This window comes from Theropithecus gelada, chromosome 5, assembly GCF_003255815.1.
Source record: "Theropithecus gelada isolate Dixy chromosome 5, Tgel_1.0, whole genome shotgun sequence".
NCBI lineage: Eukaryota > Metazoa > Chordata > Mammalia > Primates > Cercopithecidae > Theropithecus > Theropithecus gelada.
The window spans coordinates 161,895,260-161,909,310 of record NC_037672.1 but is presented as its reverse complement, the minus strand read 5'-3'; positions in this window follow the sequence as shown (position 1 = coordinate 161,909,310).

Sequence of the window (14,051 nt, the reverse complement as noted above, 5' to 3'; positions counted from 1 at the left end):
CTGCCTGGGGCTTAGCCTGCGCGGTGATTGGCGGTTTCCCCGGAAGTGGGTGGGAAGGCTCTGCGCATGCTCTGTGACCCTGGGTGCAGGGACCGTGTGAAGACTATGAGAGCTGGGGGCGCCCTCCTCTGTGATGAGGGCCCAGTTGACCCCAACTAACATTTAATTCCCCTGGCTATCTTTTCAGATTTTTTTTTTTTTTTTGAGACGAGTGTAGCTCTGTCACCCAGGCTGGAGTGCAGTGGCGCGATCTCGGCTCACTGCAAGCTCCGCCTCCCGGGTTCACGCCATTCTCCTGCCTCAGCCTCCCAAGCAGCTGGGACTACAGGCGCCCGCCACCACACCAGGCCATTTTTTTTGCATTTTTAGTAGAGAAGGGGTTTCACTGTGTTAGCCAGGATGGTCTCGATCTCCTGACCTCGTGATCTGCCCTCCTCGGCCTCCCAAAGTGCTGGGATTACAGGCATGAGCCACTGCACCCGGCAGATCTTTTCAGATTCTTATAATTTTTTATCAAACTTGAGGGTCCAAGTAAGTCGTATCATTTTTGATCAAACTTGAGGGTCCAAGTAAGTCTGCAAGTTGATTTTAAAAGCTTCACCAGCACAGCATCCCCTCCCAGATGGTGAGAGAGTGGAGAGCTTTGCAGGGTCAACTGCTTCCCATAGCCTGGGGTCACAGGGTGGAGTCCTTGAGCATCCTTTACCCTTGAAAGAGGAACAAACTCCCCTTTGGATTAGTTTGCATCTCAGTGGATGAGTGGGTACATCTAGCGTGCCCTGTGGTATTGTGCCCCACCCTATGAACTCAGGTTCACCTAAGGAAGTGACGTCAGGCAGAATTTGAGGGATGAAGATGCATTTGTTAGATCAGTTCCACCGTTAGAGTTCAAGGCTGAAGGAAGAGCTAATATGGAGCCTCTCAACTTTAAAGAATTTAGCATGGTGGCTCACACCTGTAATCCAAGCACCTTCTGAGGCAGAGGTGGGAGGATCACTTGAGGGCAGGAGTTCAGGACAATCCTGGGTAACATAGCCAGGCCTTGCCTCTACAGATGATGATTTTTAAAAACTTGGTACAAGAGGAACTGAAAGAGGCCATTTGGCTGGCACTAAAACGTAGGGAGGTGTAAGAAGTAGAAAAGATGGAAAATAGCTTTTGTGAGGCTGATGAGATGGGCGAGAATGAATGCTGCAAGGCCCTTTAGGCAAAGTTGAGGATTTTTGCTTTTATCAAATGCAAAGGAAAGCCGGTCAAGCATTTTAAACATGACGTAATAATAATTTGAATTGCGAAATAATGACTTTACAATTCGGGAAAAAGACCTGTTGATGCCTTTAATAGATCCTAGAAAGGGTGTGTGGTGGGCAGTTAAATAGAGGTGTGACCTAGACAATCAACAGATGAAGTCTGGTTCCTAAACTTTTGAAATTCCAGTGGCTCCTGAAAAAGAAAGAAAAAGAAATACCAGTAGCAGCAGCTTCCCCCATATTACTTTGTGGTGGGGTGGGTGCATGGTATGTATGTATGTATGTATGTATGTATGTATTTATGCCCAGGCTGGAGTGCAGTGGCGCCATCTTCGCTCACTGCAACCTCTGCCTCCTGGGTTCAGCCTCCTGGGTTCAAGTGATTCTTCCACCTCAGCTTCCCAAGTAGCTGGGATTACAGGCCCACACCATCATGCCCAGCTAATTTTTTGTGTTTTCAGTACAGACGGGTGTTTCACTGTGTTGGACAGGCTGATCTCGAACACCTGGGCTCAAGCAATCCACCCGCCTCAGGTTCCCAAAGTGCTGGGATTACTTACAGATGTGAGCCACCATGCCCAACATGTATATTATAGTATTTAAACCGAAACTGTGCACCCGGGCATGGTGATTTCTTTCCCCGTCACAGTACATGGCGTTACCAATTACTTAAGATTGCTGAGCACGGTGCTCATGCGTGTAATCCCAGCACTTTGAGAGGCCGAGGTGGGCAGATCATGAGGTTAGGAGATCAAGACCATCCTGGCTAACACGGTGAAACCTCATCTGTACTAAAAATACAAAAAATTAGCCAGGTGTGGTGGTGGGCACCTGTAGTCCCAGCTACTCGGGAGGCTGAGTCAGAAGAATGGAGTGAAACCGGGAGGCGAAGCTTGCAGTGAGCCGAGATCACGCCACTGCACTCCAGCCTGGGTGACAGAGTGAGACCCCGTCTCAAAAAACAAATTAAGATACTTAAAAGATTATAAATCATTCTACTATAGACACATACATATGTTTATTGCAGCACTATTTACTTTTTTTTAAAATTTATTTATTATTATTATACTTTAAGTTGTAGGGTACATGTGCATAACGTGCAGGTTTGTTACATATGTATACTTGTGCCATGTTGGTGTGCTGCACCCATCAACTCATCATTTACATCAGGTATAACTCCCAATGCAATCCCTCCCCCCCTCCCCCCTCCCCATGATAGGCCCCGGTGTGTGATGTTCCCCTTCCTGAGTCCAAGTGTTCTCATTGTTCAGTTCCCACCTATGAGTGAGAACATGAAAAGTCAGGAAACAACAGGTGCTGGAGAGGATGTGGAGAAATAGGAACACTTTTACACTGTTGGTGGGATTGTAAACTAGTTCAACCATTATGGAAAACAGTATGGCGATTCCTCAAGGATCTAGAACTAGATGTACCATATGACCCAGCCATCCCATTACTGGGTATATACCCAAAGGATTATAAATTATGCTGCTATAAAGACACATGCACACGTATGTTTATTGCAGCACTATTCACAATAGCAAAGACTTGGTATTTACAATAGCAAAGACTTGGAACCAACCCAAATGCCAGTCAATGACAGACTAGATAAAGAAAATGTGGCACATATACACCATGGAATACTATGCAGCCATAAAAATGAATGAGATCATGTCCTTTGCAGGGACATGGATGAAGCTGGAAGCCATCATTCTCAGCAAACTAACACAGGAATGGAAAACCAAACGCTGTGTGTGTTCTCACTCATAAGTGGGAGTTGAACAGTGAGAACACATGGACAAAGGGGGGGAAACAACACACATCAGGGTCTGTTGGGGGGTAGGGGGTGTGGGGAGGAATAGCATTAGGTCAAATACCTAATGCATGCTGGTCTTAAAACCCAGATGATGGGTTGATAGGTGCAGCAAACCACCATGGCACATGTATACCTATGTAACAAACCTGTACCTTCTACTTATGTATCCTGGAACATAAAGTAAAACTAAAAAAAAAACCAAAAAACAAAAACATCACTCAAGAGGCCAGGCATGGTGGCTCCCGCCTATAATCCCAGCACTTTGGGAGGCCAAATCACTTGAGGTCAGAAGTTCCAGACCAGCCTGACCAACATGGTGAAATCCTATCTCTACTAAAAATACAAAAATTAGCCAGGCCTGGTGGTTGGTGCCTGTAATCCCAGCTACTCACTCAGGAGACTGAAGCAGGAGAATCACTTGAACCCAGGAGGCAGAGTTTACAATGAGCTGCTATGGCGCCACTGCACTCTAGCCTGGGTGACAGAGAGACTCTGTCTCAAAAAAAAAAAAAAAAATTACTTAAGATAGAAAGAAACCCTATCAGCTGGGCGTGGTGGCTCATGCCTGTAACCCTAGCACTTTGGGAGGCCAAGGCAGGCGGATCACCTGAGATCAGGAGTTCGAGACCAGCGTGGCCAACATGATGAAACCCCGTTTCTACTAAAAATACAAAAATTGGCTGGGCGCGGTGGTGGGCGCCTGTACTCCCAGCTACTGGGGAGCCTGAGGCAGGAGAATCACTTGAATCCGGGAGGCAGAGGTTGCAGTGAACCTAGATGGCGCCACTGCTTTTGTTTTTTGTTTTTGTTGTTGTGGTTGTTTTGTTTTTGAGACAGAGTCTCGCCCTGTTGCTAGGTTGGAGTGCAATGATGCGATCTCAGCTCACTGCAACCTCTGCCTCCCGGGTTCAAATGGTTCTCCTGCTTCACAGCCTCCCGAGCAGCTGGGATTACAGGCATATGCCACCATGCCCAGGTTTTTGTTTGTTTGTTTTGTTTTTTTTTTTTCAGTAGAGACGGAGGTTTTACCGTGTTGGCCAGGCTGGTCTTGAACTCCTGACCTTGTGATCCACCCGCCTGGGCCTCCCAAAGTGCTGGGATTACAGGCGTGAGCCACTGCGCCCGGCCAAGATGGCACCATCTGCACTCCAGCCTGGGTGACAGAGCAAGACTTTGTCTCAAAAAAAAAAAAAAAAAAAAAAGATGAGAACCCCATCAATATGGCACTGAATCCTCCTGCAGGGCTGACCACACCTCATAGGGTACAGTGTAATTTAACAGGAGGGGCCCACCTGCTAGATGCTAATTAACCTGAAGCAATGTGATTCATTTAATTATTCTTCTGGACCAATTGCTCTTAAGAATTATGTTCTTCCCTACAAAAAGAGGTCAGAAGCAATCTGGCTTTCACCCATACTCCTTCACTGAGACTGTTCCAAATTTATCAATTATCTAGTTTTTCAGCCAAGGAATATTTTTCATGCCTGTTACATTCTAAGATGCTTTGTAGCCTTGCTCTGTGTCTGTTCAATCTAGATTTAGCAGATTACTCTTCCTCTTCCTGTCCATATATATATGTAAAGTTCTGGAAGGACATATGACAGACTTTTTACAGGTAGTCTGAAATATGTACGTTTGTGTATATATGTGTGCATACACATATGTGTGTCTGTGTATTTGTGCAGGTTAGAGGAAGAAAATAAAGAGTGGTGGTGAAGGCTTAACTTTAAACCAGGCTTCCAGGAGTTCAAATCCATGCTCTGTCATCTTCTACCTTGTGTGACCTTAGCAGGTTATCTTTTTCTGCCTTTCTCATCTAGTTAAAAAAAAGAAGGGATGGGGCAAAAATAGTTCAACTTACTTCTTAGATTTGTTGAGTACTAAATGAATTTTCATGAGTGAAAGCACATTGAACAGTGACTGATGTGGTAAACGTAGTGTAAAATACACATAAAACATATTTTGTTAACATAAATACATACCAATTGTTTATAAATTCTAAAAAATTTTTCTGTTTCTCTCTGAGGGCGGAAGTAAGATTACAGAGGGAGGATATTTGTGTACCATTTTGCTCTGTATCATTTTGAGCATTTTTTAAAGTATCAAAATGTATTTTCTATTTGAAAGTAATTTTTGAAAGAAAAAAAAATCAAGCTTTTTTGATGCAATTATTTTTAGAATAGATTGAAATATTCTACTTAAATATGGTGCTAAACAAAAGGAAAAGGAAGAGCTGTGTGTGTGTGTGTGTGTGTGTGTGTGTGTGTGTGTGTGTTTAATTGAGACAGAGTCTCACCCTGTCGCCCAGGCTGGAGTGCAATGGTGTGATCTTGGCTCACTGCAACCTCTGCCTCCCGGGTTCAGGCAATTCTCCTGCCTCAGCCTCCTGAGTAGCTGGGATTACAGGTGTGTGCCACCTCGCCTGGCTAATTTTTTGTATCTTTAGTAGAGATGAGGTTTTACCATGTTGGCCAGGCTGGTCTCAAACTTCTGACCTCGTGATCTGCCCACCTCGGCTCCCAAAGTGCTGGGATTACAAGTGTAAGACACCGTGCCTGGCTAGAAGAGCTGTTTTATGTAGATACTTTTTCTTTTTAAAAAGCGGTTAAAGCTGCCAGGTGAGATGGCTCATGCCTGTAATCCCAGCACTTTGGGAGGCCAAGGTGGCAGGATCGCTTGAGCTGAGGGTTTTGAGATCAGCCTGGGAACATCTCGAAACCTCATTTCATAAATATATATATATATATATATATATATATACACACACACACACACACAGAAGGTTTTTAAAAAAGAAAAAAGTGTTAAAACAATAATGTTTACGTTTCCTTAAAAGGGAGGGAAGGAAAGTTGAAAGGGATCGAATCCAAACTTTGTTGAATTAAGTGTGAGTCATAGACAGAGAAGTACACAGGTCTCTGGCTAAACTATAATGATCACTATGCTGATGTGCCTCGTAGAGAAGTTATAAGTCTGTGTCCCAGAAAATAGCCTCCAATTTTTTAGTTGCAGTTCACAAGACTATATTTTGTTCCATTACAAAATGTGTGACTTTAATAAATAATTTAAAGCTCCCTCTTACATCTTAGAGCTTAAGCCCACAACTTGGCAGCCACTTAGATTGGTATTCCAAGTCTACCATTATACTAACATGTGTAATTTTAGGTGACTTTTTATTTTTTATTTTTTTAAGAGACAGGGTCTCATTCTCTTGCCCAGGCTGGAGTGCAGTTGCACAATCATAGCTCACTGCAGCCTGAATAACTACACCCAGACCATCCTCCTGCCTTACCCTCCCAGACAGCTAAGACTATAGGCATGGGCCACCATGCCTGGCTAATTTTTTTTTTTTTTGGTAGAGATCGGGGGCATCTCGCTATGTTGACTAACCTGGTTTTGAACTCATGGCCTCAAGCAGTCTTCTCACCTTGGCCTCCTAAATTTCTGGGAATATAAGCATAAGCCACTGTGCCTGACCACTTTTGTTTTCTAAGTTTCTATTTTCTCATTTAAAATAAGCAAAATAATTCTTAATCTCACAGTCATTGCGAAACAGCTTTGCAGGGATTGAAGCCCTTCCCTCCTCCTTCCTTCTTTTTTTTTTTTTTCCTTCCTTTCTAACAAGTGCAATTACTTTTTTAATTAAACAAAATATCTTAAAATTTTTCCTAAAGGGCTTAGACACTATAAAAACCTAACTCCAAAAATTCTAATATGGAGAATAAAATCTATCTTCTACAACCCCATCATCTGGAAGAGCTTCTTAACAGAAAGCGTCATTTTTCCTTTTTCCTTTTTCTTTGGGGGAGAGAGGGAGTCTCACTCTGTCGCCCAAGGCTGCAGTATAGTGGTGTGATCTTTTTTTTTTTTTTTTGAGACGGAGTCTCGCTCTGTCGCCCAGGCTGGGGTGCAGTGGCCGGATCTCAGCTCACTGCAAGCTCCGCCTCCTGGGTTCACGCCATTCTCCTACCTCAGCCTCTCGAGTAGCTGGGACTACAGGTGCCCGCCAACCCACCCGGCTAGTTTTTTTTGCATTTTTTAGTAGAGACGGGGTTTCACTGTGTTAGCCAGGATGGTCTCGATCTCCTGACCTTGTGATCCGCCCGTCTCGGCCTCCCAAAGTGCTGGGATTACAGGCTTGAGCCACCGCGCCCGGCCAGTGGTGTGATCTTACCACACTATAGCTTTGACCTCCCAGGCTCAAGTGATTCTCCCACCTCTGCCTCCCAAGTAGCTGGGACCACAGGAATGTGCCACCATGCCTGGCAATTTTTTTTTTTTCTTTTTTCTTTTTTTTTTTTTTGTAGAGACAGGCTTTTGCCATGTTGCCCAGGCTGGTCTCGAACTCCTGTGTTCAAGTGATCCACCTTCCTTGGCCTCTCACAGTGCTGGAATTACAGGCATGCACCACAGTGCCCAACCTTAACACAAAACATCCTGATTTTCTGTGAAATTGCAAGTTAATCTTCAGAGGTAGCTACAGTAGGGAAAATAAACAAGAAAAAAGTTTTTGGCTGGGCACGGTGGCTCATGCCTGTAATCTCAGCACTTTGGGAGGCCGAGGCAGGTGGATCACCTGAGGTCAGGAGTTTGAGATCCTGGCCAGTGAAACCTTGTCTATACTGAAAATACAAAACTTAGCTTGGCCTGGTGGTGCGTGCCTGTAATCCCAGCTACTCGGGATGCTGAGGCAGGAGTCATTTTTTCAAAGCTAGTATTGTTAAAAGATTTTACCAAATGCTAAAGAATTAGAAATATTTTTGCTTTTGATTTACTTGTAGTATTTGAACTCTTCATGACATTTATTATTCAGTTTATACAAGTCATATTTAGGTATGCATAACTGTTTGAGTTATGAAACACAAATGCTTTAGCCACCAAGTGGTATGTCAGTAAATTAAAAAAAAACAAAAAACAAACAATACAAAATCTTTGTTTACATCACATTGGGAGAGAAAATAGTGCTGAAATAGACATACTAGCATAGCCTCCCAGGAAATGTTACATTAAAAATAGGAAAACTGAGAAATGGAGCTGGATTTGAACCTGGGCCATGGACTCAAATCCCATACTTCTTTTTTTTTTTATTTTTATTTTTTATTTTTTAGTAGAGACGGGGTTTCACCGTGTTAGCCAGGATGGTCTCGATCTCCTGACCTCGTGATCCGCCCGTCTCGGCCTCCCAAAGTGCTGGGATTACAGGCTTGAGCCACCGCGCCCGGCCTCAAATCCCATACTTCTAACACCAAGTTATGTCACTTTCCTTCTGGACATGAAAATAGTCATGAACCACTCTACAAATAAGAAACATATTGGCCGGGCACAGTGGCTTATGCCTGTAATCCCAGTACTTTGGGAGGCCGAGGTGGGCAGATCACCTGAGGTCAGGAGTTTGAAACCAGCCTGGCTAACATGGTGAAACCCCATTTCTACAAAAAATACAAAAAATTAGCCAGGCATGGTGACACGTGCCTGTAATCCCAGCTACTTGGGAGGCTGAGGCTGGAGAATCGCTTGAACCCGGGAGGCGGAGATTGCAGTGAGCTGAGATTGCATCATTGCACTCCAGCTAGGGCAAGAAGAGCGAAACTCAAGAAAGAAAGAAAGAAAGAGAGAGAGAGAGAGAGAGGAAGGGAGGAAGGAAGGAAGGATAGATACACATTAACAATTAGCAGTCACTGGTAAGTACTATTTATTAATCAATAGTAAGACAAAAAAGTAGCAGGCAGAGTCCCTAACCCCACTCTGTGAGGCTGGGAAGGGGCCCCTGTGGTGAAGTTGGGAAGAGATGCAAGCGGGGGGAAAGGATATAGGAAGAGGTCTGTCTGGGGAAGAGAAGCAGGGGCAGTCAGCCATTCACTCCCCCACCACTTGACACTCCCATTTCTTGTCATGGCCCTTAAGAGGGGAACACCTGGATCCCACGAGACCACAGTTGCAGGGCAGGTGGGTACCTCGGGCTAGGCCAGTGAGTGGCCCTGCTCCCCAAAAATCCCTCCTGACCCTGTTCCCACTGCAGGAGGTATCATTGCACTAAATAACACCGTGGCCTGCTGTCACCTCCTGTGGCCACGTGATCAAGTGGACAGCACTGCAGGGTGTACAGAGACCCTCTCTGTGGGGAAGGACTCACACTGGGTCCATGTGATCTCTGACAGCAGAGACAGACACCATCCATTGCTGAGCCAAGGCAATGTGTGAGCACTCTTCATGCATCAGCTCATTAATGCTCCCTAATGCCCCATGGGTTTCATGCTGTGTGACCCTGTTCATAGATGGGAACACTGAAATGGAGGCTCTGTGTCTTGTCCAAGATTTGAGCTGAAATTTGAACCCAGGTGGACATCCTCAGCTGGGGCATCAGTTGTGGCATCCCTAACAAGCCAGGCCATCCACTCGCTGGTCTCTGCCGATGAAGTCTGGACAGAGTCTGGATTCAGGACGATGCACACAGGACATCACCATTTGAACGGGGCCCCTCCTGTTCCCAAATCTCTCCACTCCATCTCCACCTGCCTCATCTGGGGGATGAGGGGCACCTGCTGGCCTGCCTCTAGGAACTTCTTGGTCCCCACTATCCACACCCTCCCCTTGCTTTCCTTCCTTAGAAGCACAGGATCTAAAGCTGCCAACTCTGTACCTAAAGACGCTGAGATTAAGAAGGAAACACTCAGCCTGGCCAAGACGTCTTTCCACCAGTTACCTGTCCACTGCCTCAAGACTCCAGGCGTGGAGCAGAGAGAGAGGCTTAGCAGGGGCTGGGATTGGGCCCTGGGAGCCAGGAGGGAGCCAGGGCTGCCCTGGGGTCAGGGGTAGGGGCTGCACTGAGGTACAGTGAGAGAAGTCACACGAGGGGCAGGGACTTTAGAAGACTCCTGAGGAGCCAAAGCTACATGGCAGAAGTAATAATAACTATAGTTATATCTTAGAAAACACCTGCTGGGTACTAACACTTGGTGAGGCTCTACACACTTTTTTTTTTTTTCGAGACAGAGTTTCACTCTTGTTGCCCAGGCTGGAGTGCAATGGCGTGATCTTGGCTCACTGCAACCTCTGCCTCCGGGTTCAAGCGATTCTCCTGCCTCAGCCTCCCAAGTAGCTGGGATTACAGGCATGTGCAACCATGCCTGGCTAATTTTGTATTTTTAGTAGAGATGGGATTTCACTATATTTTGGCCAGGCTGTTCTCAAATTCCTGACATCATGTGATCCACCCACCTTGGCCTCCCAGGGTGCTGGGATTATAGGAGTGAGCCACCACACCTGACCTCTACACAGTTTACAAACTGTTCATATCACAGTTTAAAGAGGAGGAAACTTGGCCTTGATGAGGTTAACAGCCCAAAGCCACAGAGTCAGCAGCAGAGCCTAGAACTGCTCAGTTGGCCACCAGCGCCATGTAGGACGCAGGCAGCAGCAGCAGCGTCAGATTCTGCACACTCTCAACAACCCTCAACTCACAGCCCCAGGACTGCAGAGCTCTTAGGTGACCAGAGCAACATGCTGGCTTGTCTCTAAGTGTGTCTCCTCAGACACATGCCCATCAACAACCAAGTGTAGGCTGTCTGGCCCCACTTGGTGTGACTGTAATTTGAGGTGCCACCAAAATGACAATCTAACACCAAAGAAGGACAATCTTGGTGGAAGGAGAGGCCAACCAAGGAAATCAAGTCTACAGGTCCTTCCAGAGCAAGAATGCAGCTAGTCAGGAAGGCAGATGGGTACCCAAGACTCCTGGGGCAAAGGGACTGCCCCTGTTCTTTTCCTGGGGAGTGCCATCCCCAGCCTCGACCAGGCCTCCTCTTTTATCCCAGGAAGTTCACTCACCCTAAGTTCAACTCCCTAAGCCCAACAGCAGCTTCTAGGGCTCCTTACTGGACATAAAGCCTCTTGGAACTGGATTCAACAAGGTTTATACCCACTCCTGGTGTGCGGAAAGAGGAACATTTTTCCAATAGAGTACCCAGAGGTCAAAATTTCCAATCTTCCCAAAATGTCCACCCATATAGCCCTGCCCCGCAAGCCCCTTCACAATGCAGACCACGCTTTCTGAGGTGCCCCGTGGCCAAGATGCATATTATTCATTCACCTACCCTGGGATGTGGAGTCCTCTGTACCTGCTATGAGCCCCAAGATCCCCAAAAGAAAGCTGTGCTTGTGCCCAGGGCCCACTGGACTACATCAACATGGGGACCTTGCCTTTGCCACTCCCAAGATGGCACCACTGCTTCTCACGTCCCCCCATGAGCTTAGTCACTCCCACATCAGCATGTCCCATAATATTCTTTTACTTTCACCTATTGAAGACTTTTTTTTTTTTTTTTTTTTTTTTTTTTTTTTTGAGACAAGGTGTTGCTCTGTCTCCCAGGCTGGAGTGCAGTGGCACAATTATGGCTCACTGAAGCCTCGAACTCCCAGTAGCTTGGGACCATGGGTGCATGTCACCACACCTGGCTATTTTTTTCTATTTTTCTATGGAGATAAGGTTTTGCTGTGTTGCCCAAGCTGGTCTCAAACTCCTGGACTCAAGCAATCCTCCTGCCTCAGCCTCCCAAAGTGCTGGATTATAGGCACGAGCCACTGTGCCCAGCTTGAAGACTAGTATAAAGTCACTTACATGGCAAGTGCCACAAAACCAAGCTGATATGAAGTATTAAGGGGACACTTAAAAAAATAGGGAGTGTTGTAGTAATTCTAAAAGTGTTCAGAATCAGGAGATGGTGTGGATAGTCCTTGTGAATTCCTGGTGCACAATCAGATGGCCGACTTCCAGATGGGGTTAATAATACTTTCTGCAGAGCAGTTGACAGGGGCCAGAGCCTCAAATCATCAACCTCACTTGAACTGTCTTACTCCTTGGAATCCAATAATACGATTTATAGTGAAATGAAAGCTTAGATGCAAAAGAAGCCAGGGCTAGAATCTGGTGTTCTTTCCATGAACACTTTAGCAAGTGGAAGCCAAGAATGGAAAATGGGCTACAGACATGGAGTTTGGGGAGTGAGGTCATTTTGGGAAGTGAGAGTGAAGGGAGGAAGCAGAGGGCTGAAACTCAGGCCCCAATATGCCTAGAGAAGCCTCTTGTTATTGATGAGATTCAAACGAGTGATTTTTCATTTTGCCAAAGGCTTTAACATGGTTTAACTAATTTTCTCCTTCCTTCCTTCCTTCCTTCCTTCCTTCCTTCCTTCCTTCCTTCCTTCCTTCCTTCCTTCCTTCCTTCCTTCCTCCTTCCTTCCTTCCTTCCTTCCTTCTCTCTCTCTTTCTTCTTTCTTTCCTTTCCGGTGTGGTGGTAGTGGTGGTGGTGGTGTTTTTTTGAGACAAGGGTCTTGCTCTGTTGCCCAGGCCAGAGTGCAGTAATGCAATCTCGGCTCACTGCAACCTCATCCTCCTGGGTTCAAGAGATTCTCCTGCCTCAGCCTCCTGAGTAGCTGGGATTCAGGCAGGCACTACCACACTTGGCTAATTTTTGTGTTTTCAGTAGAAACGGGGTTTCACCATGTTGGCCAGACTGGTCTCGAAAGCCTGATCTCAAGTGATCTATCTCCCTCAGCCTCCCAAAGTGCTGGGATTACAGGTGTGAGCCAACGCGCCCGGCCCTCTCTCTTCCTTTCAACAGGGTATTTTTGTTGCCCAGGCTAGAATGCAGTGGTGATCATAACTGACTGTAGCCTTCAACTCCTAAGCTCAAGTGATTCTCCCACTTCAGCCTCCCCAGTAGCTTAGACTACAGGCATGCACCACCATGCCTGGCTAATTATTTTGTTTTAGAGGTGAAGACCTGCTATGTTGCACAGGCTGGTCTCTAACTCTTTGCTTCAAGCAATCTTTCTGTCTTAGATTCCCAAAGTGCTGGGATTACACTTTGGGTGGGTGAGCCGCCACACTCATTCCTAATATATCCTGTGTTTATCTAAAACTTTGATGTTTTATTCATCATGTGTTTTCCGTGGGTGTTAATTTTTTTTTTTTTTTCCAAAAATGGAGTTCAAATGTTAACTTGATTGCAGAGATTTTCAGCACACTCTTCAGTTTTGTGCTCACTCATTCTAGACCTGTCCCTGAACGGAGGGTAAAATGATTCAGGATGGGACCGAAGACTTCACTGACCACTAATTTCAGTTTTTCTTTTTCCTTCTGATCAAATGTACAACAAACAATGATTTTTGTTCCTCAAAGGAAGCTGTAAGAACGGCAAAACCTGAAAGAAGGGATCAGGCTTTACGATTTTCTTTGGTCCACTACCCTCCATCTGGTCTACTCACTGACTCACCCCTGGGATCCAAATTGGGGTGACACCATTACTACTGATCCCCTTAACCACCTTGATCAAACTCTGTAAAAAGTCTTTTCCTTTGTGTTCTGAAAATGTTAGAAATTACAAATAACTTTTTTTTTTTTTTTTTTTTTTGAGACGGAGTCTTGCTCTGTCACCCAGGCTGGAGTGCTGTGGCCGGATCTCAGCTCACTGCAAGCTCCGCCTCCCGGGTTCCCGCCATTCTCCTGCCTCAGCCTCCGGAGTAGCTGGGACTACAGGCGCCCGCCACCTCGCCCGGCTAGTTTTTTTGTATTTTTTTTAGTAGAGACGGGGTTTCACCGTGTTCACCAGGATGGTCTCGATCTCCTGACCTCGTGATCCGCCCGTCTCGGCCTCCCAAAGTGCTGGGATTACAGGCTTGAGCCACCGCGCCCGGCCAACTTTTTTTTTTTTTTTTTGGAGACAGAGTTTTGCTCTTGGTGTGCAGGCTGGAGTGCAATGGCGTGATCTCGACTCACCACAACCCCTTCCTCCCAAGTTCAAGCAATTCTCCTGCCTCAGTCTCCTGAGTACCTGGGATTACAGGCGCCTGACACCACGCCCAGCTAATTTTTGTATTTTTAGTAGAGATGGGTTTCTCCATGTTGCTTAGGCTAGTCTTGAACTCCTTACCTGAGGTGATCCACCAGCCTCAGCCTCCCAAAGTGCTGGGATTACAGATGTGAGC